This window comes from Vespa velutina, chromosome 20 (genome assembly GCF_912470025.1).
Source record: "Vespa velutina chromosome 20, iVesVel2.1, whole genome shotgun sequence".
Lineage (NCBI taxonomy): Eukaryota > Metazoa > Arthropoda > Insecta > Hymenoptera > Vespidae > Vespa > Vespa velutina.
The window spans coordinates 837,109-860,422 of record NC_062207.1 but is presented as its reverse complement, the minus strand read 5'-3'; the positions used below and the strand labels follow the sequence as shown (position 1 = coordinate 860,422).

General features: G+C 27.9%; 1 protein-coding gene and 1 pseudogene across 2 annotated transcripts in view; one reads left to right on the top strand and one right to left on the bottom strand.

Annotated features, from left to right (window-relative positions):
• LOC124956083 overlaps positions 1 to 14,179 on the bottom strand; it is a 71,454-nt gene extending 57,275 nt beyond the window's left edge. The window contains exons 1-7 of one of the 2 annotated variants that reach the window (XM_047511459.1): positions 14,044 to 14,179; positions 13,144 to 13,232; positions 12,289 to 12,375; positions 11,948 to 12,201; positions 11,708 to 11,855; positions 10,989 to 11,377; positions 10,766 to 10,902 (exon numbers count right to left, since the gene is read on the bottom strand). The gene's annotated coding sequence lies outside the window, so the exon portion shown is untranslated. Of the gene's footprint in view, positions 1 to 5,055; positions 5,944 to 10,743; positions 10,903 to 10,988; positions 11,378 to 11,707; positions 11,856 to 11,947; positions 12,376 to 13,143; positions 13,233 to 14,043 lie in introns of those variants that run through there. The other variant, XR_007103075.1, reaches the window with a different exon arrangement.
• A 6,422-nt stretch (positions 14,180 to 20,601) lies between these two features.
• LOC124956180 lies at positions 20,602 to 22,946 on the top strand (annotated as a pseudogene).
• Positions 22,947 to 23,314: the final 368 nt, after the last annotated feature.

Sequence of the window (23,314 nt, the reverse complement as noted above, 5' to 3'; positions counted from 1 at the left end):
ACAGGATAACTACAAATTCCAATGAATTCAATACATTACATGACGTTTCTTCATACATTTCTGCAACGGCTTTTCACATTGATCCACCCAACAGACTCTCCGGACACATAAGAAATCATGTTTTAGAAAAAACAGTGACTAGGAGAAAAAAATCCTACTGGAATGTGTAGAATATGCACCTCGAAAGGAAAACTTAACGAAACGAAGTATATTTGCAAAATCTACTGTGTACATTTACGCGTAGGTGATTGCTATACGGTTTATCATACGAAAAAGAAATATTGAAAATATTAAATACTAAATATAATTCATGTATACATCAGTATAATATGTATAATATGTATAATAAACCATTACAAAAAACTTATTTACATTGTTTCACTTTCACGTTCAATTCTGTAATAATATGTATAATATGTATAATAAACCATTACAAAAAACTTATTTACATTGTTTCACTTTCACGTTCAATTCTGAAATAATAGCCGGTGACATGAGATAAATTCTGAGAAAAACTACCGGTCAATGATGTGTTAAGATCAATTCACATAAATTCAGTCTCCGAACCGTCTCCGAATCATTTTCGATCCAATTATTCAGCCACAATAAATTTAATATTATTGTAAGTAATTAAAATGTATTGAGTTGTTGGAAAGTAATTTCGTTTTTTCCCGACAGAGCAAAAAACATATTTTTGTATTTTTTTGCACCCAACTTCACACTTAAGCCGCATAATCATTATGTTTTAAGAGTTTATATAACAAGGCTTGTGTGTGAAAAAGTCTAATTGATTTTACGCAGTAGTTTTTGGTTGGTGCCCTTTTAAATATGGAGAGCAATAAGCAGCATTTTCGTCATATTTTACTTTTTTGCTATAGAAAAGGTAAAAACGCTGTTCAAGCCAGAAAGAAATTAACCGATGTGTATGGAGAAGATGTGTTGACAGTACGCCAGTGCCAGAACTGGTTTGCAAAATTTCGATCAAATTTTGCAATTTTGATGTCAAAGATACACCACGTTCTGGAAGGTCGGTTGATAAAGACACGATAAAAACATTAGTTGATGCAAACCGGCGAATAACAACACGTGAGATCGGTGAGAGATTTATCAAATTCAATTGTTTATGACCACTTGAAAGGCTTGGGTTTAACCTCGAAGCTCGCTATATGGGTTCCCCATGTTCTCACGGAGAGAAATTTGTGTCGTCGCGTTAACGTCTGTGATTCGCTTCTCAAACGTCACGAAAATGATCCATTTTTGAAGCGCATCATTACTGGGAACGAAAAATGCGTTATATATAATAATGTCAAACACAAGAAATCATAGAGCAAAAAAGATGAACCGGCTCAAAGCATTTCCAAAGCCAATATCCATCAAAAAATGGTGATGCTGTCTGTCGTTTTTGTTTTTTTTTTGTTTTTTTGAGATTTTACCGAATAACACAGCAATTAATTCGGAATCTGTCATCAGCTGGATAAACTGAATGATGCACTTCAACAGAAAAGGCCAGAATTAATCAACAGAAGAGATTCTTCCAAGATAATGTGAAACCTCATACAAGTTTGGTCTCTCGCCAAAAGCCTTTACAGCTTGAATGGGATACAATGCCACACCCACCATATTTTCCAGATCTGGCACCTTCGGATTATTATTTGTTCCGGTCACTGCAAAATTTTTTAGACGGTAAAACCTTCACTTCAAATGAGGAGGTCAAAAACCACCTCGATCAGTTTTTTGCCAGCAAAAATCAAAAATTTTATGAGCGTGAAATCATGCTACTATCAGAAAGATGGCAAAAGGTATTGAACCAGAATGGCCAATATATAATTTAATAAAATATTTGTTCATTATACGAAAATTGTCTTTCATTTTCACAAAAAAAAACGAAATTACTTTCCGAACAACCCAATATAAATTCACAAATTTCCGAGTAGTATTAATTTAACCACTAATCTGTTATATTTACACTATTTAAGATCGTCCAACATCGTTGTCAATGAAGGTTTTGAATTGAATTCTATTAACGTCTTTTGTCTATAGACAAAGGAGATTTTCGATTTTTCCACGCATTTCATCTTTAACGCTCTCGAAATCCACAAAGTAGGATCTTAGGAAATATCAGTTTTGTACCGTTATCAACTTCACACACGTAAATATTATCTTTCATTTAAAAGTCATTTTAATAAAATTTTGTTGCGATCACTTAGTTCTAACGTATTTTATGAAATATTTCTTTACCATCAAAATTTCCTTCTCTAAATATTCAAAACCACTTTTTGATGTTGAATCATCTATAATATTCTATAGTTCAATGTAAAGAACAAATTTTCTCACGAATTTGTGACGAGTTTTTGCCTTTTCGGTAATAAAAAAGAAAATTTGACAAAAATGTTCTTTATTTTCTGACATATTTTCTGACAAAATCTAACAATATTTCACAAAAAATACTATGACTAACTGATCACAGCAAAATCTATATAAAATACAGAAATGTCACTTTTATAAAATGAAAAACAATATTTATATACGTGAAGTTGATAATGGTTTTAAAAGTTATTTCCTGTCAACGTGTGGAGAAAACAGAATGAATATATTTATATATTATAAAGAAAATTTTTCTATGGTTCCGCCCATCCTTATTTTTTTATATTAAAACTGAACTCTGACTGAAGTAATAGAACGGAGACGGAACTAAAATGGAATTAAGACTTTGAAATTGAAATATACTAAGACTATGGAATGGAATTAATATATATAGACCGTTTATTTTGAAAGTGGTGTAAGTCCATTTTTTTTTTTAAATGAGATATCACGTAATTTATACTTAATTTAATGTAAATTCTTTAGTGTATAACTAGTTAGTGTTTAATTTCTTAAAAAATTCCCATGTTTTGTAGAATTTAAAATTGGTCGGTAAAAGAAATTGCGTAATCATTGATTATGAAAGTGGTGTAAGTCCAACTTCCAGAGGTAAGTGGCTTAACAGATGGTTGCCGGGCAGTAATCTGTTGTTTTACATTTGTTTTATATTATTACGTGTCATATTACGTGTCAAGAGTTACTAGTTGACATTACTTATTTTATTTATTTTCTAAAATGGATAACTTCATATTAACATCAGATAGTGATATAGGTAAGAACAAAAAATGGTAAATCAATATTACTTTATGACGATTGAAAATATTTATTTTATTTAATTTTAAATAAATTCACACAGAAATAAAGCCCATGAATATAAACAAAAGAATAATCTTAGAATAGGAGGATGAAGATAATTCCACTATGAAAATTAATGAAACGTAAAAAAAGAAGAAGAATTATAGAGGTAGAATCTTCATCAGATGAGGATATTGTTACTGAGAACTTAGATTCTGCAGAACAAAATAATGGAAAATATATGCAACGAATAAACAAAATTAAGCGAAATACCGGACAAAAGTACTATACAAAAAGAGGAAAATCCGTTCCAGCAAAAAAATTTAAATCCAAAAATTGTAATTGCTCGAAGAAATGTATAAAACGTCTTAATGAATCACAACGTAAAGCAATTTTTGATAAGTTCTGGAATACAGGTGATTTTAATAAACAAAATGTATTTCTCTATTGTAATGTTCAACGTGAAACTGTAAATAGAAGAAGACCAAGAAATTATTTGGACACTATGAGGACATATGCTTATAAATTTTACCTGGTCACTTCTGGTAAAAACATTTTAGTATATCAGAAGTTTTTCATTGATACTTTTCAAATATCTACTGGACGAATTGATCGTATCCTAAAAGCGCATGATAATATTCCGAAAGACATGCGTGGAAAAACTGATGGCTCTTGCAGAAGAACTAATGACGAATACAGTGACATAATACAGAACACATAAAAAGCTTTCCGTCATTTGAAAGCCATTATACTCGATCCCAAAATCCAAAACGGACGTTTTTAAATTCTGAATTAAACATAAGAAAAATGTATAATTACTTAGAAAAATGCAAGGAAAATAACTTGAGTTCAGTTAATTAATGGACATACAGAAAAATCTTTAAACGAGATTTCAAGTTGCATTTCCATTTGCCACGTAAAAATAAAAACACAGCCACATGCAGAGCAATAATAAATACTACCAATATCTTATAATTTTAATAATGTAATTAACGTCTAAAATTAAAAATACTACTTCTATTTTATATCGTGTCAATATTTGTAAACAAAATTGGATTAATATGAAGTATATTTTAAGTGATATATGATTTTTTTTAATTCAAATTAAACAATTTTTACGATTGACTAATTTTGAAAGTGGTGTAAGTCCATTTGCAGCCTGTAAATATACATTATTTTAGTTAAATTCGCCTAAAACAAATTTATATAATCAAATTACATATTGATAAATCAGTAGAAACATTGCCAGACTTGATATAATTAACTTAAATTTTTTAATTGACAAATATGCTAACGTTTAATTTTCTCGAAACAAGAAAAAATGGACTTACCCCACTTTCAAAATAAACAGTCCATATACGGGTCTCAGGCGTATATATATATATATATATATATATATTTTAATTTTCACAGATATTATTTTCCAACGCAAAATAGTAATCGTATTGTTATTCTCTATTATTTTTGTTTAAATAGAATTAAAAAAAAATAGCTTGATGTAATCTCTTTAAAAGAAGAGATAAGATTAAGGAAAAATGTGATGACATAATCTCAAATAGTAAAATAGTAAAAGTTAGTATAGCAGATAATGATCGTCTAAATGTTTTTAACACTAACCGTACTACAGTTTGTCAAATGATCGGTTTTGAATTTTGAATACAAATCCTCCATTCACTGTTATTCTTTTTTTCTATTTAATTTACGATAATTCCTATAATATCTGTTTAATAATTTTTTTAATATTTATGCTTTTGTTTTGTTTATTCTAAGAAAAATATATAACTTATCTTGTCTTCGATATGTCATAAAATATCGATCAAACAACTTCAGATTTATGCTCGTTATCAAGGTAACATTTCACACTAAAAAAATTCTTTTGCTGTTTTTTGTTTGGTCCATTCAGTTATGGAGTTACAGGGTGTTAAAAATGGAAGTCAACAAAGAGAAAATTCAGTACATTTTACAGTTTTCCTTTGATAAAGGCAAAAATGTAAGTCAGACGGCTGAAATTGTGAATGGTGTTTATGGTCCCGATACTGTAACAGCTAATTACGTGCAATTTTTGTTTCGTCGATTCCGTTCAGGTATTTTTGATGTTAAAGATGCACCTTGCACGTCGTTGAAAATGTCGAAAAAATCACAAAAATAATTGAAGTTGATCGGCATGTTAGCAGTCGTAGCATTGTCCAAGAGTTAAAGATCGACCATAAAACAGTTTTAAAGCATTTGCACAAAGCTGGATTCAAAAAGAAGCTCAATGTTTGAGTGCCACACCAATTAACACCAAAAAACATGATGGATCGAATTTCCATCTGCGAAGCCTTTGCCAAACGGAATGAAATCGACCCATTTCTTAAATGGATGGTGACTGGGGATGAGAAATGGGTCACATACGACAATATTGTGTGAAAACGATCGTGATTAAAGCGCGGTGAAGCAGCTCAAACGGTGGCCACACCAGGACTAATGACCAGGAAAGTTCTGCTGTGCATTTGATAGAACTGGCAAGCAATAATTTATTATGAGTTGCTTCCATATGGCCAAACACTAAATTCGGATCTCTACTGTCAACAACTGGACCGTTTGAAGCTAGCGATTGACTAGAAACGGCCAGAATTGGCTAACAGAAGAGGTGTTGTGTTCCATAAGGACAACGCCAGACCGCACACGTCTGTAATGATTCGCCAGAAACTCCAGAAGCTTGGTTGGGAAGTTTGAATGCATCCACCATATAGTCCGGACCTGGCACCAAGCGATTACCATCTTTTTCTCGCATTGCAAAAATTCCTAAATGATAAGAAATCGGCATCAAGAGAAGATTGTGAAAATCGATTACTAGACTTGTTCGCCAATAAGGACCAAGTTTTCTATAAGAAAGACATTAAAATGTCAACAAATTATAGAACAAAACAGAGCATATTTGAACCAAATCGAACAATTTGAAACATGTTAAATAAAGTCTTGAAGTTCATACAGAAATAATGGATTTCTTTTTCCCCAAACTAATAGTTAATTTACATTTTATTTTACTGTATTGTTCTAACATTTACTAATATTTCTAATATTTATCCCTAAACATGACATAACGTTCAGTGAAGAAGGTACTAGTGAAAAAGAGAAACAATATAAGCGAGGGATGTTTAAAAGACGATAAAAGAAAATTTTCTAAAATTGGACATGACCAAATTCAAATTGGATATAATTTATTCAAAACTGATAATAAATTCTTAAATAATGAGGATGAAGGAAGGAACATTTTAAACAAACAGAAGATAAAAGAGAAGATTTTCAAGTTCTGGAACATTTTGAACAAATAGGAGATAAAAGAGAAGATGATTTTCGTCAAGTTCTGAAAACGAATATGAAAAAAATGACCACAAAATTGAAGTTACTATTGATGGAACTGTTTGGGAAGGAATACAAAAGGGTTAAAGATTTAAACGGCCATTACCAAATCCAATGGTATACACGAAAGAAAACATTATAAAGGATCAAGTAAGAACTATATTTGTCTTGATAATTATTATTGAACTTATGTGGAAATGCACAGAACTAGAAACAAATCGATTAAGCCTTATATGGAATCTATCTCCAGCAAAATTAGATACATTTATTATTTTGTACGTATGTAGAACATATGAAGAAAAGAATTTGAACATTTCATATTTGTGGAATAAGAAACGGGAGACTACATTTTTTTCAAATACTATAACCAAGAATTGTTTTATAAAAATTTTTTAATTTATTCGATGAAAAAAGTATTCGAAGCCAACGTCTATAAACTGACAAATATTCTTTGATTTCTGAAGAATGGAATAAATTTATTGAAAATAGCTAAAATTGTTACTATGAATCTCTTCGTTAATAAACAATTATTTTCAACTAAAATAGATGGAGATTCATACAATATATATAGGATACTTTTTATAACCCTATCTATAAGATAATTAGGATCACTTACTCTTGGTTAATATGTAGTTTATTAATACAAACATTATAATCAAAATATTACAACTTAAATACTGCAACTCTTTTCTTTTTCCCTGACGTAATCAAGGCTTTACTTGTTACTATTTCTTACTCCATTCAGGAATATACGTGATACACTTAGCTCTACTCTCTAATTTTTCTCTTCTCGTTAATCTACTCAAGACTGTCCAACTGTTCTTCTTTTTCGTTTATTTTTGAATATTTAAGAAAAATCAAAAGCTCGACATAGTAGAATATCATTAATGAAAAGTTATTGCTGAAAATAATAAAAAAAAGTATTTATTTGTGTAGAAATCTGTGATAAAAGTGTAAAATACGAAAGAAAATCACAGTTAGTATAACATATGAATACATTTAAACATAAAAGAAATCTTGAAAAAAGAGGTGATCTATATAAAGGAGAAAGTGGGCACCAACCATTAAATTAAAGAAAAAATGAATTTTATAAAGATTTAATGCAAGTGATGGCTACTGATAATATATCGTGAAATTCTTTAAATAACCATAAACTTTTCTTGCGAAGTATATAGATTATTTGGTTCCGAACGAATTTACATTACGCAAACATTACTTAGATGATACCTATAATTCAAGCATTCAGATCATTAGAGAAGATATAGAAGAATATTACATATGAATTTCTGTAGACAAAACAACCAATGCAGCAGGGCAATATAAATTTAATAGTAGGATAGCTTTGTGAGAATAAAACGACAAAACTGCACTTATTCTGTTCTAAAATAAAATAAAGGGAAAAATAAATTAAGAAAATATATCTCACTTTGTAAATTTAACCTTAAGAATTTTGTTATCACATGGTACAGAAGAAAAAGTTCTTCTACCTACAATGAATGCAGCACATTATACATAATCAAAACAGGGTATATATCCTATAAAGGCCACACAATTTATGCAGACAATTAGTATACCAATACCAATTTAGTTGAAAAATTAATTCCTTGTAACACTCATCTGGTAGAAACTATAAGAAAAAACCGAAAAAGAATATCCGTAGAAGTTAAACTAAAAAAATTAAAACAAAACAAGTTGATTGCAATGTAAAATAGGAAAGGGATTATGGTTCTTAAATGGAAAGACAGACGAGATATTTTAATAATTTCCACAAAACATTTGGCGGAAACAGTAACTGTATGCAAAAATAATTACACACGTGAAAAACTAACAGTATTACAAATATAGGAAATTGTGCTGTAGATTTGACCGATCAGATGATAGGATATTCTACACCACACAGAAAAACCCTCATGCGGTATATGAAATTTGTTATCGAATTATTATTAAATACATCAGTTACAAATGCGCTATTATTATATAAACTGACATCGAAAAAAGAAAAATAAAGATCTCTGACTCTAGAATGGAACTGTCAATTCAACTCTCACAGTGCCATGATGTAGGAACATTAGGGCCATCAAATATATCTATCCGAAGAAGAGTAAACCATGAAATGTAAAAGAAGGTAGGACTAGCATACCCGGTGCGAAAATTTTACAATGTTAACAAAAAAATTTTGCAAGTTTTAGAACAAAGAGTGCTAAAATTCAGACCAAAAAGGTTACGATATACTCTCAGATTATATTGATCAGCTATATTTATGTTTGAAATACTTTAGTGCAATATATCGATAGACAGAAGATTTAATAAAAATTAATTTTTCATTTTTGATTTTAAGCAAAATAAGCAAAATTGTAACGCGATTGAAGTTCCTGTAAATTGTGATGAAATAAAATTATATCATGTATAATAATAATTAAGATAAAAAAAAAAGTAAAAATAAAAATTCAAATGACTGCTCTGAAAGAGTCATTACAAAATATCCAATATTCGGAAAGATTATACCATTCATAAGATTTGTACAAATTAATAGATTTTTGCATTTAATAAATAATGATACAGTTGACAATACAGACTGTACATAAAATAAAAGTTATAATACATTTGTTTATTCATAAATTCAAAAATGTATACACATGGATGTCACCATTAATAAATAATTAATGCAATTTAAGAAACTTATTCCATATAAACAATATAATCCAACCTACAAAGATTTGGCATAATAATTTATAAATGATATGAATCAGAGTCAAATTATTGCTATCATTCTAAGACATATATAGGCAATGGCAAAATAAATTCTAATAATAGCGCACCTAAAAATTATGAAACTGTCACAATCAATTTTCAATAAATTATTTTATATGTTGAAAATTAATATGCGTTGCCTAAACTGGTTTTAACAATAATTAAAAATAAAACACATGCCACTGGAATTACGGATTCTAATAAAACCAATATACCGAGATTTTATCGGTACAAAATTAAAAACGGGAAAATATAACTGAATCGATAAAATAAATGAAACGTTTATGCCATTTCTACAAAGTACAAAACTGCAGAAATAACTGATCGTAGGCAAAAATAAATTCAATTCAATTGTATTTTGAAACCAAAATATGTCACTAAATATAATAAAAGCATGATTGGAATTAATTGCTAATTTCTTTTCGTATTATGAGATAATATATGAAAATATATAGAAAACTTTTCTTATATACATTCGACAAGGCACTTTTTAATAGATATATACTATACGAAACAATAAATAAAGAAAAAAAAAACAAAGTTATACTGAATATAGAATAAATATTATAGAATTATTATTAAAAACTCCACAATTAGTGGATTACGAAAAATGATTCAGAATAACTTATCGAACAGCAATAAACATCACGAGAACTATAGTTGCAACATTAGGCTCATTTTTCAAAGAATATAAGAAAAACAAGAAAATAAAAAACAATTTAACAATATCAAAATATAAATAAGAGCTTATAAAATTAGTGAAAAATATAACAAATGCATTGAAACAACATGGAAATACAAAAGATGCCAAATTGTGTTAGATGTACCATGCTGCAAAGATATCATACGATTATTAATTTTTTTTAAATGATAGAAATTAAAAATAAGCGTTTCTTCACAAATTGAAATAAAATGTTACTAGTATCTCAAGGCCAAAAATTATTTCATTTTACTGGATGAATTGTTCTTGATTATTGCATCTAAAGAAGATCTTGAAAAGTTTACTTTTTATGTTATGATATGTTTGATTATATTATAACGTTTAAATGCATGTGCAAAAACATATTTATTCAAATTAATCAGATTTTATGGTTTTTATAATAACTAAATTCGTTAACATCGACATAATTGGCACACGTTCAAACATGCATAGTCAAAATGCTGCAGAAGCCAACGTGTGAGTGCCTTCGTCACCAATTATGACAACCAATCGCATTTAAATCACACTGCAAAGAGTTGTTGCATGACTCGTATTAATTAAATGACTCATTAATAAAACAAGAAAATACTATCCTAAGCTAATGAAACTAGACTATGCTCAATAAAAAAACAACTAAAACTATACCATTCAAGGGTAAATCCAAAAAGTTAATTATTAATGGCTATTCGTCAACAATTAATACAAAAAATTACAACCAGTAACTCATGTCAAGTCAAATCTTTCATACTCGACATAATATATAGAGGAGGGACTTAAATTTGTTCACTCACTGCTTAAGAAGATCCACGATACCTTCAAAACACTCGCCCAGTTGTAGCTCGAAATTTATGTAAGCTGTTCCATAATAGGTCCAAAATGAAATAAATCGACGTAGATGGAAAATGAATTAGATTGAATTTGTAATACATTGACTTAATGACAATGCAAATCTGAAAAAGGATTAAACACAATTTTTATTAAATTTATCGTAATAAAAAAGATTTGTATTGGCTATTAAATTTAAACATTTATTTACCAATATTCTTCTACAGAAGTGTAATAGGTCCTTGACCATCTTCCATGATGCACTGACTCAAATGCGTAATAATTATTTAATAATTAAGAGGCAAACAATGAGTTTAATTCGTGAATATCTATTACTTGTTTTATATATAAATATCTACAGTATATCTGATTGCAGAGAAAAAGAAAAAGAAAATTTTATACGAACAAATATTGACTCTATGACTGCTTTGGACCCAAATTATTTATACACACATATTTCTAAGTTTTTTAACATCATAAAACGCAAACAAATTTAAATTAAATAAAAAACATTAACAACAAATTTACTTCACAATTACTTTTTTACTTTATCGAAACAAAGATCGATTCATCTATGGCTGGAACAACTGCAATCATAATCTGAAAAAAAAAACAATATCAGTATCATTGTACAGTACAAAAAAATCGTTAAAAGTATATAGTCAAAAAATAAAAATATATTTGAATTCTTACTAATAAAAAGTAATAATGAAATAAACAAGAACATTATAACGATAATAAAATGAATTAAAAAATAACATCATCTACGAATCACAGTATTGTCTAAAAAATATTAATAATGTTCACGATGCTAATTATTTTATAATAAAAATATATAGCATAATTATTAATAATTATGATAATTTTTAATTATTCTAAAATAAAATGTAGTCAAATTTTCACTGAAATAATTAACCAGCAAATACTTACCCAACAGAAGAATAAACGAGAATGTTATTACGAGTAGGTATCGTATCATTCTGAGAAAGAGAGGTCATCTATACCCATCCCTGCTATAAATCTCTCGTAAGTTCGTACACGAAAACAAATTTCCGAGAACGATTACTGATATCATTTCCTAGGACGTAATAGAAGAATTATTCATATTTAACATACTCTCATACATCAAAATATACTTGACCTTTTTTATTAACAGCACACTTAGCTTACCTCGGCTACATAAGAAAAACAGCAAAATATAATACACGACCTTCACTGGGTTTCCAACTTCGTAGATTCATAGAATTTTATGTATTATTGTACATATACAAAATATGTATGTATGTTACATATAACATATAGTACCCAATATACGTAGTATGTATTATAACTTATAAACGGTAATATGCTATTCTTTTGACAACAACATAAGCTCTTACAAAATGTTCTTTCTTGTCTTTCAAATCCTACCATTTTCTTCCGACCTATTTACATATATTTATCCTTAATTTATATTATAAATAAGATAGCATTCGCTGTCTTATGTATTATATCATGCGCTTGACAATAACAATTCCGAACGAAACAGGTCACTCGTTCGCTGATATGACAAAGATATGTCTTAATTTTGAGAATTCTACATATGTACATGTGCGTATCTGTAATAAATGTATGAACATACATATATTTATCCATGACGAGCTACATACACAACGTGTACGTGTAATATATGTATGCATATATATAGTATTAGTATTCATGTTAGTATCTATCAGGAATATATACACATGTATATATATTATATGTACGATATATTAAGTACGTATATGTATGTACACGAAAATATACGATTTAGATAAAAATCGAATATAACACATAATACGATCAATCAAGATTAATAATTGATAAATTGTTATATTCCGTTTAACGAGTCATCAGTAGAAATAAACATGCGTGATCAGAACAGAATCGTATTTACAACTTTCAGACCCTTCTTCAACAATTTGCCAGTAATCCGTCATCCGAAAAATCGAAACTAGCTAATAAAAACCCAATTTCAATCCTAAATTTTACAATTGACTGTCAATAGAACTTTAACAGCCAATAGCTGTTGTCCATCGCATCTATCACGTGCCTAGCAAGCGAATGTTTTGTTTATTTTTATTCGACTTTTTGAAAAGAACACGGACTGTTATCTTAAAACAAAAGAAGCAAACATACCACAAAAATAAAGGCCAGAAATTCGAGAAAAATAAGACGCAATAGCACGGCGATGAAAACATGTAAACGGTAATTTTATATTCGCCAACATTTCAGAAATGCAATATTTTCTTGACTTGCAAACACTATGTCGTAGAAATCTCATGTTTGATGATCGATTATATATATTGGACGAATAAGTAACTTAGAAAAAAAATCTTAATTACCTGTAATTACGAGATGATAAAACTTCGTCATCACATACGGATCCCAACTAGTCTCAGCGATGCCGGCAACAAGAATGAGGAAGACCTATCTATGGAGCACCACATTTTAAACATTTTATACTAATATAAAAACAAATAATAAATCGAATAATAAGTAAAATTATCTATGTAATAAATCTGAATATCTCATGTAAATATTCTCAAGAAACAATATCTCTATCTATTCATTTTTATCTATAAGGGTTTAATAATATAGTTATAATAGTATAGTATAGTTAAATTGTATAATATAGTTAAAATATTATATAATTGAAATAAAATATTAGAATTCGGTATCATCAGAAATGTTTAATCGATTTCTGAAAGAAAGTGATTCTTTTCGTGAAGAACTAATAATATACTAATAAATAACGGTGTCTCTATAAAAGAATAATGTAAAAAAATAAAGACTTACACAAAACTTTCATTATATACAATGCATTTGTTCGACATTTAATTTTTTTACTGTGATTCTTTTTCTTTAACTTCATCCTCTACAAATCGATTTCTTTTTCGTATATATAAACAGAATTGTGCAATGTAAAAGTTATAATATTAGTTCTATAATTATACTATTATATATATACAATTATATTATTATATATATACTAAGTATAACATATATTTATTAAACATATGAAAAGTTTGACATATAAAGTAAGAATTTCTTTTTTACTGATGAAATAAAATGAAATATTCAAAATACAGATGAGCGTTAAATATAATTTTAAAATTATATAACGTTGCAGAGAATTAATGGCAAAAAATATGCAAAAAGAAAGTTTTAATAAATTAATGTCCTACCCAAAAAAATAACTAATCTACTTTCTTAGACCAGTATTTTTATACATATATACTTACCTGCTTTTACTATATATGAAGAGAAACAAAAAATAAAACATCTGCTCTTTGTTCAAAGTTACATCATGAAATTATTTCTTCTTTCTTCTACCATCTTCTTTGTCCTTACAACTGATAGTAACTAACGACACTTCTCGTGGACCTTCAAAACTGAAATAAGCATAAACAGATGAGAAGAACAAAGAGCCCAACTGAATGGCCGCACATGCGCATCAACATCACGTATCGTACACATGCCCGCATGTACACGACGTGCGCGTGCTATTCAGTCGCTTGTATGCTCTTTATTATATATATATGTAGTGTGTGTGTATCATTCTATGTATGTATATTTACACATAGAAATGTATCATTATATATGTGTATATTACGTCGTTTGAGGAGCAACTACGAGAGCTTTTCTCTCGCGTATCTAATAGAGATTAGATCAGCGATAATGATTTCTACGGAGAATCTTTCCCCGTCCTTCCTAATCGTCAGGGTTATAGATTAACTGGTCGCTATGAATAAGAGTCAGCACAAGGCTAGGATACCATCAGAGTTTATTAATGCAAATTAATGGGAGAACGCGCATTCTTTTGTAGGATCCCGTGTAGCTTGTGAGGTAGATAACATATAGTGTGAATTGTAGTTATCACAGTATATTTGTTGAAATAAGATACAATTGTTGCTCTTGTATAATAAATTGTGTACTTATGTTGTTGCTGTTTAGATTGTGCTGGATAGCCCCGATTGAGGCATAGCCAGTGATATTGATAAGACTCGATTATTTTACTGCTGAGTGAAAATGCTTTGATGCGATTGCCTGTAGATTTCTCCCGAATTATCCACGAACGCATTAATGAATTAGGAAAGGAAAATGGAAAGAAAGGAGTTTAAGTAAAAAGTGTTAGGAAAGGGAAAGCAACATCCTTATTGATCATGAGCGTGTCAAGATAGTTTATTCGAAATGTTTAAACAGTCTCATGTGTGATCCTCTGTCTTGGTGACTGTATGGACTCATGAGAGTTGCATTCATATTTGAAGGATAAGCACCAGACAAACCCTTGGCTCGTCACACCTAAGAGTCTACTTTCATAGTTTATTTATTGCCCATTTCAACATATTATTGAAGACTAGATACTTGATTAAAAATGTCAAAACTCGAACAGAAGTAGTAATATGTTTTTTATCTATGTTTATTCTTAGCGAGTACTCAAGGAGTTCCCAAAAGCAGATACTTCAAATAGTAATATATATATGACCCTTAGGAGAAAGTACTGTGAATAACTGAGGGATACACGTGTACGTCACAGTATATGATACACGTATACATAGACATATATAATAGAAAGATATATTTGTGTGTATATATATATACACACACACACACACACACACACATACACACCCATAATAATTCATTTTTGTATATTTTTACATCAATGTATAATGTATTACATAAAATATTCATATTGTTACGCTATTAGTCTCCATTTCGAAGAACCCATCCTTCATTGCCCTCTAAATCACATAAGATACTTAGAAAAAAATCTTACAAAGAAAAATGCCTGTTGACAAATAAAACACTCGTCATAAGCATGTCTAAGAAAGAAATAAAATAAAAGAAGCTAAGAATAAAAAGTGATTATTATAATAAATAATTTTGAAAAGAATGCAAAATTTAATTGACAAGAATTTGACTTAGCAGTCAAATTTACATATATGGCTTCATTAATCATACGTCATATATATATATATATATATATATATATATATGTGTGTGGTGAGCGTGCGTGCGTGTGTGTGTGTGTGGTGTGTGTGTGTACATATATACACACACAACACTACATACGCGTGTAACACGAGTGTAAACAAATTTCGCCTTGTCAACAAGAAATAATACAATGGCAACTCAAGATCGAATAGGACTTTTTTTTTTAACGTTGTGAGGAAATTAAAATTGTTATTTACAATCTACGGAGAAGGTGAAATATCGATCTAAAGGAGAAAGAAATCGGTAAAGCATCATTTATCGGCAATCGAAGGAGAAAATAAGATACATATTCTCATATAAGCTTTACGTAATAATATCTAATACTATAAAACATTAATTATATGAATGAATAAAGAATTAATATTATACACTTGCTAACTATTTCATTCTATTCTAAATGATATTATAGAAATATTTTTAACAATAAAATGTTAAAAATTTTCAATTACACTGTATACTATAATCTGTTTATCAGAAATTGAAAACACAATATGTCATATTATTAAACTATTTTAACATATTACGGACCAGACATCTCATTACTAACCGTTTTTTTCTTATAAAATATTTTTAAATCTCTAACATCGTCATATTAATATTTGTTTTCAACAAATATTTTGAAATTACATTCGTTTTTAATATAAACTGTGCGTACTAAAATCTTTTTAAAGTATGATATTTAGTAAATAAACGAAACTCCACATAGCTTGGAAACATAGCGCATTTCACTACTTTTGCTTGTAATATAAATGATCTGTACATAGAGCAATATTTGAAACTTCTTAAGGAAAAACTTTATATCTTATTTTATTTTCAGTATCACGCATTTGAATATCCTACATAAATTTAAAAAATTACAATTAATCGGGTAGAATTTTTAACTATTAAATCTTATTACTAGTCTATTAACTCGTAATTCCACTCTTGGTTAATACATAGAAAATCTGAGATATTTTGTCATTTGTCAATATTGTCTTAACAATTGACACATCAAAAACATTTTAATATTTCATAATTACATTTGATGTTATTTCAATCATTCTTATTTTATAGTTTTCTTATGTGATTTCATAGATGAGATATTTTTATTGTCAAATTATGAAGTTTTTACTCATCAATCACTCTATATACATACATTTTCATAAATTCTGCATTTTTACAAGATTATTTATTTATATATATTTTTCTGTTAAAGAACACAAAGTTAATTTGCCGTTTTACGTAACAAATTGTTAAAGAGTTACAATTGATACTATGATTATATATTGTCAAAACATCTGCAAGAAGGTAATTTTCAAAGTATAAAAATATGACTGTATAAGAATTCGCAGCGCACTAATATATGAAATTGATGTATAATTTTATAAAATATTCATCATTAATACGAAAAAATTAATGATTCTGAACGTGGCATTAAATTAAAAATGTAAAAAGGTTGTATTTAGAAACAAGGAAGGATATAGATTAATAAGAAAATATGAGACTATGGAAAAAATTGTTTTTCTTTTCTTATCAATGAAACGACTTTTCTGGTTTTGATATAAGTGTCAAAGTATTGGCCTTGCAATTTCATATCTTTTAACATTTCCTTATAGAAAATTTGAAACTATATAGACAGCAATAGCATAAGTCGCAAAATAAAAAAATCTAATTTATTTTCAAGTGAAATTCATGATGATATTTCAAAACAATATTAATTATTTATATAAATGTATTAATTAGATTACCCTATGCAATGGAATATGTTTTAAGCATTTACATACTTATATTAGAATCAAAGGATATCTGGTTCAAAGACATATCCGTCTGTTGGGAAAGCCCACGTTTTCTCATGATAACGAACATAAATTTGTGACTTATGTATTGTATTTATATTTTATCATGTTTTTATTTATAATAAATAAAAATTATAGTAATGATAATAATGATCTACAATCTTAGAACACATATATGAAGCGGAACATATGGTATGTATTTAAGGTTCGAAACCTAATCTTTCCAGCTCAGACAAAACTCTACTTTGTAGATGATCAATAAAAAGCAATTATTTATGACTTTCATGCAACTGAGATTTTCCATAACAGCTTAACTTAACAACTTTGTTTATGATAATATATGATGATAGTGATATAAAAACAGAGAAGTAATATTTTGTTTTTTTTAATAAACTGTATGTAATACTTTTATTGTCTTCAGAATTACTGGTATTTGTATTCAAATTTTTCAGTTTCATTTAAAACACTCATAAATCTGTGTTTATTGTTTATTACGGTATGACCATCATTTACAACAAATGTAACCAATAATATAAAACATATAATAATATACAATTTCCAACTCTTTATTTTGTTTCAACAGTATCATTTAACAAATAAATATACACATTGCTTTTGACTAGAAAAGGACTAGATTGAAAGAGAACATTTCAATTGTAGGTTAATCTATCCTGGTGTGATTTTACATATGCTATAAGTAGCAATGCCCATTTTCGTTTGCTAAATACATGAACATGATCTACATTTACTATTAATTGACATGTACTTGAATCTAACTCACAAATTTTTACAATTATTAATAGATATTTTGTATAAAAATATTTCTCTTTTGATAAAAAATCATTTTTTATAAAATAGATATACATTTTTTTAGTTTAAGGACGTCCATTAAACATGGTTTTATGATCTACGTAATTCATGAGAACAGGCGTAATTCTTGACCGATGAATAAGGTCGGATTTTAAAGACGAAGAATTAATCTAGGACTTAATTTTTCCGAATTTTTAAAAAAGCTTTATTTTATTAAAAAAAAATCATGCTAAAAATAATATTTTTTCAAGAGTAGTTTATAAACAAATAAAAAGATTTTTCAAAAATTCGACGAAGATTTATGGTAGATTCATGTTTAAAATAAGACCTCATTCATTAAAATTGGTCAAAAATTACTCCTGTTCTCGTTGCTAAAGTAAATGATATTTTCGATATTTTTCGCGATGAAAAAGTTTAATACTAGACATTTGCGACGGAAGAGAAGCTTGTATCCTCTCTACTGATCATTATATACACGATTGATTATAGTATGTTTACATCCGTGAAATAGTTCGTCTGTATGCGTAGGTAGCCGAAGGTCAAATTTTCTAAATATTTTTAAACGCAAAGAAATGCGTTTCAATCAGTTATTTTAATAAGCTTTCGAGTAGTATTAGAGTTTCTAAAATATTGTTGAATTTTGGAAAAATTTTTAATTCCTTATAGATTTTATAGATTAAAAAGATAGATTAAAAAGATATCATATTCTATGAGCAATGTATAGCACATTGACAAGCATCTAGATTGATAATTAAAGAAATGTTAGATTCGAGGCTATAAATGATATCGGTTATTTTTTTAATTTTATCAATATAAACAAAAATAATGAATTAATTTACTCTTTTTCTCTTCATTTTATAATTTAGTACGGTGTTGCTGTTCAATCTCTTATATTTATTTTCTCCAATGATGGTTGAATTTCTGACGGTGATCTCTGCCGAATAGGACACAGTAGTATAATTTTGTTCGATGACATGCGTATGAAGTATATATATTATAGTAAACATATACATTACATATTATTTTTAAAAAAGATCACAACACGAGTTCATTTCCACATTACGAGATTTTTCCCAGTGCTATTTTATAATGGTTCCCTCTGTAGGACTTCACTTCATATTATTACGATTACTACTACTATTACTGTAATAATAATATGTAGTATAATAATATAATAATAAGAATAGTAATAAGAAAAAATAGAAAAATATACTTATATTATATACATCATGATACATATGTTGACGGTAATTTATGGTAACAAAAAGAGCAAAAAGCGTCATTTTATGTGATGATTTTATGCGCGAACTCTCAACAAATTCTGTCCTTGATAATTTCAACCCATGACTTCCCAACGATAGATAAGACTAACCCTTTGCACTCTAAGCAATTTTTAATAAGAGCTTTTAGCAATTCTAAGTTGTTTTTACAATGAGCTACTTCAGGAGTATTTCACCAGATTGATTAGATTAAGCAGATGTCGAAATATCTCCCTATATGTATAAAAATGCAAAGTTGTTTAAAGTTGCTGTTGCAGCGACGATAACGCAGTGGAAAAGAAAACAACATATCATGAAAAGTAGGTTTTCATCCGCTATCATTGTCTTAATACCTTATGGTTGTTATGTATTTGTTTCCATATTATTTCTTCACGATGGCATTTAGTAGCTAAAAGGTTAAAAGATCATATGCGATATGTACGACGTAGAACAAACCAGTTGCCAGACTGTTTTCACGTGAGCGTAGACGAAGTTGTATCTATTTGGTTAGAATAACGATTAACCATTGTCACGGAAAAATCACAAAAAATGCCCGAAGTGACTAAGGTAAAATGATTATACATTAGTATATTTTATTTTATAATTATAAATTATAGCATACACAACATATAATTGTAATATTTACTCACAATTAAAATTTTTTTTAGGTGAAAAACAAAGCACTCGAGAAAATTTAAATCATAGCAAAACAGCTATTAAGAGAAGCAAAGAAAAAAATCTTGATGCAATAATGTTAAACCTATCTATAATTTTACATAAAGAACAATTCACTTGTAAGTATTCCCTTTTAGCCGCCTAAGCAGGAAATATAAAATCCCGATAAATTGGCTGATTATCAACATGGAACATGAAATATCTATGACGACAATATGTGTAAGAATCATATGGTTATAACGAATCGGATGAAATATGCTCGATGAGAAGAAAGTCCAAAACAATGCAGAGAGCAAGGTACTTTAAATACAAAAAATAGTACATTTTATAGTCTTAGTTGTATTGGAAATATTTCAAGGTTTTATATGTCCAATTTATTTTAAATCTGTGTATGAACGTGCACTAGATGTTTATCATAGAAACATTACATTATGGCTATATTGTATTGAAATAGAAATGCACAATAAGTAAATAAATTATGCCAGAAATTTATTAGATCGTGCAGTCACAATTTTATCTAGAATAAATCAATTTTGATACAAATACATATATATGGAGGAAATGTTAGAAAATATTACTGATAAGATTTGGTATAAAATTAGGGATTATTTTTTATTATGTAACTTGATTTTGTAAAGATTTATTATAGAAACATGTCAAGTTTTTGAGCGATGGATGGAATGGGGACCTGACTAACAGACATGGCAAACATATATTAAATTTGAATTACGAAATAAAGAGATACAAAGAGCTAGATAGAGATATATAATTATATAGGGAGATATATAATTTTGTAATAAATGAAGGACGCAAAGTTTATAAACATGCTATAAACTTTTTCGGAGATGAGAGGTTAGATGAAAAGCTATTTATAGCATTTGCAAGATTTGAAGAAGAACAGAGAGAAGTATTACTTTAAGATAACAATATATTCAGTTTGTCTGTTATAATAAGTATAATTTTAATATTTCTTTGATAGATTGATAGAGAAAGAATAATTTCTAAGTATGCTTTAGACAATACTTAAAAAGAAAGAACAAAAGAAATACATAATACATATATATAAATAATAAAGAAGTCAAGGAAAATCCTTCTAATGATGCTTGATTCGACTATCTGAGATTAGTAAAATCCGAAGGAAATCATAATGTTATAAGAGCGTATGAACAAGCTATAGCAAATTTCCATCCTACTAAGGTAATGAATATTTACTTTTTAACAATTCTGAAGTCAAATTGAAGTTCCTTTCTATAAAATAAATTTTTTACAGGAAGAGCATGGAAACTATATATCTTTTTATAGATAAATTATGTTTTGTACAAAGAAATTAACACGGAAGTTATAGGTAGATGTCAAGTTTCAGGTACAGTTTATCTTATATAAAATTATTGTTATATATGAAGGTATAAATTTATAATATTTTATTGTTACATATAAAAATAAAATTTTATAATATTTTTGTTATTTTTCAGAACCTGTTTAGATCTTATTCCATATTAATATTTCACATTTTCTAAAATATGGCTATGTTGAAATACAATAAAAAAATTTGACTATAGTGAGAAAAATACTGGTATGCTATTATTACCATTTTGTTTTTGTTTATAAGTATTAAATTATTGTATTTTTAAATATTTGATTTCATTTATTTCAAGGTATGGTATTGGGTGTTTATCCCAAAGACAAATTCTTCCGTGGTTACAATGATTTAGAGACACAATCTAGAGAATTTGACAGATGCAGGATTCTGTATGAAAAATTACTTGAATTTCTACCTCAAAACTGCACAACGTGAATGAAAGTAAACTACTTTTCTTATAGTTACATTTATCTTATGTTTTATTGTACTTATATTTATGTAATTATTATAATGTCTATATGTCTATGAAATAGAAAATACTAGACAACTATTTGAGAGATTATTAGAACGAAATGTTCATGTCAAAGTAAGCTTCATTTCATGGTATGATTATATATATGTATATAAAAAACTTAATTTATTAATCTTCTTACATTATAATACACGCGTTTGGATAGCTTATGCTAAATTTGAATTAGTTAATTCTCCATCGGGAGATGATGTTGATAATGTTACTTTAGTTCGTAGAATTTTTGAACGTGGGAATTATCCATTATTTGCAAACTGTGACAAAGAAAGGAGAATATTACTTTTGGTAGCATGGAGAGATTTCGAAAATGAGAAAGGAGACAGAGTTAGATTAAAATTATTGTCAAAATGCCTAGAAGAATTAAACGAAGAAGACGAATGGTTGAAGAAGATAGAGTATATAGTTTTTATAACATACATTAAATAGTACAATAACATTAAATAGTTTTGGAGGAATTTAAATTAAAAAGAAGTATTCTTAATTTATATTAAAAATAATCTATATTAAATAGAAGATATTCGGCTTCGGAAAAAAGTATTCGACTTCGTATTCCCAGAAGACGAATACCAAGGAGCAAATCTTAACTTCTTGGCATTAGCGAAAGCGTGGATAAAGCAAAAAATTTCTAGTGTAACTGCTCAAAATGAAAATTAACAATTAGAATCGGACAATTACAAATATTTTATATCTTTTATATTATTATTATATTTATATTCTGTAAATAGGCAATATAAGTATTGTGGAGAATTTTATATTTTTCTTGACTTATTTATAAAATGTAAAAGGTATAAAATTATGCTTTGATAGTTTTTTTTTGTATAAATATAGTTTATATTTTATAAATAATAAACAATTTTCTATAATTTATATTTAAAATTTTTATATCTAAAATCCTGTATTATCACTTCTAGTAACTTATATTTAAAAGTGGTAATACAGAGGTTTTACAATATATTATATTGTAAATATTACGAAATTTTACAATATATGTATTATAAAATAGGGAATTTAATTAAAGATGGAATACTTTGCATAAAATCAGAGGCTATTAGAAAGGTAGTAATTTAAAATAGTTTTTTCCATTAAGAAGTTACAACAAACTTTAAC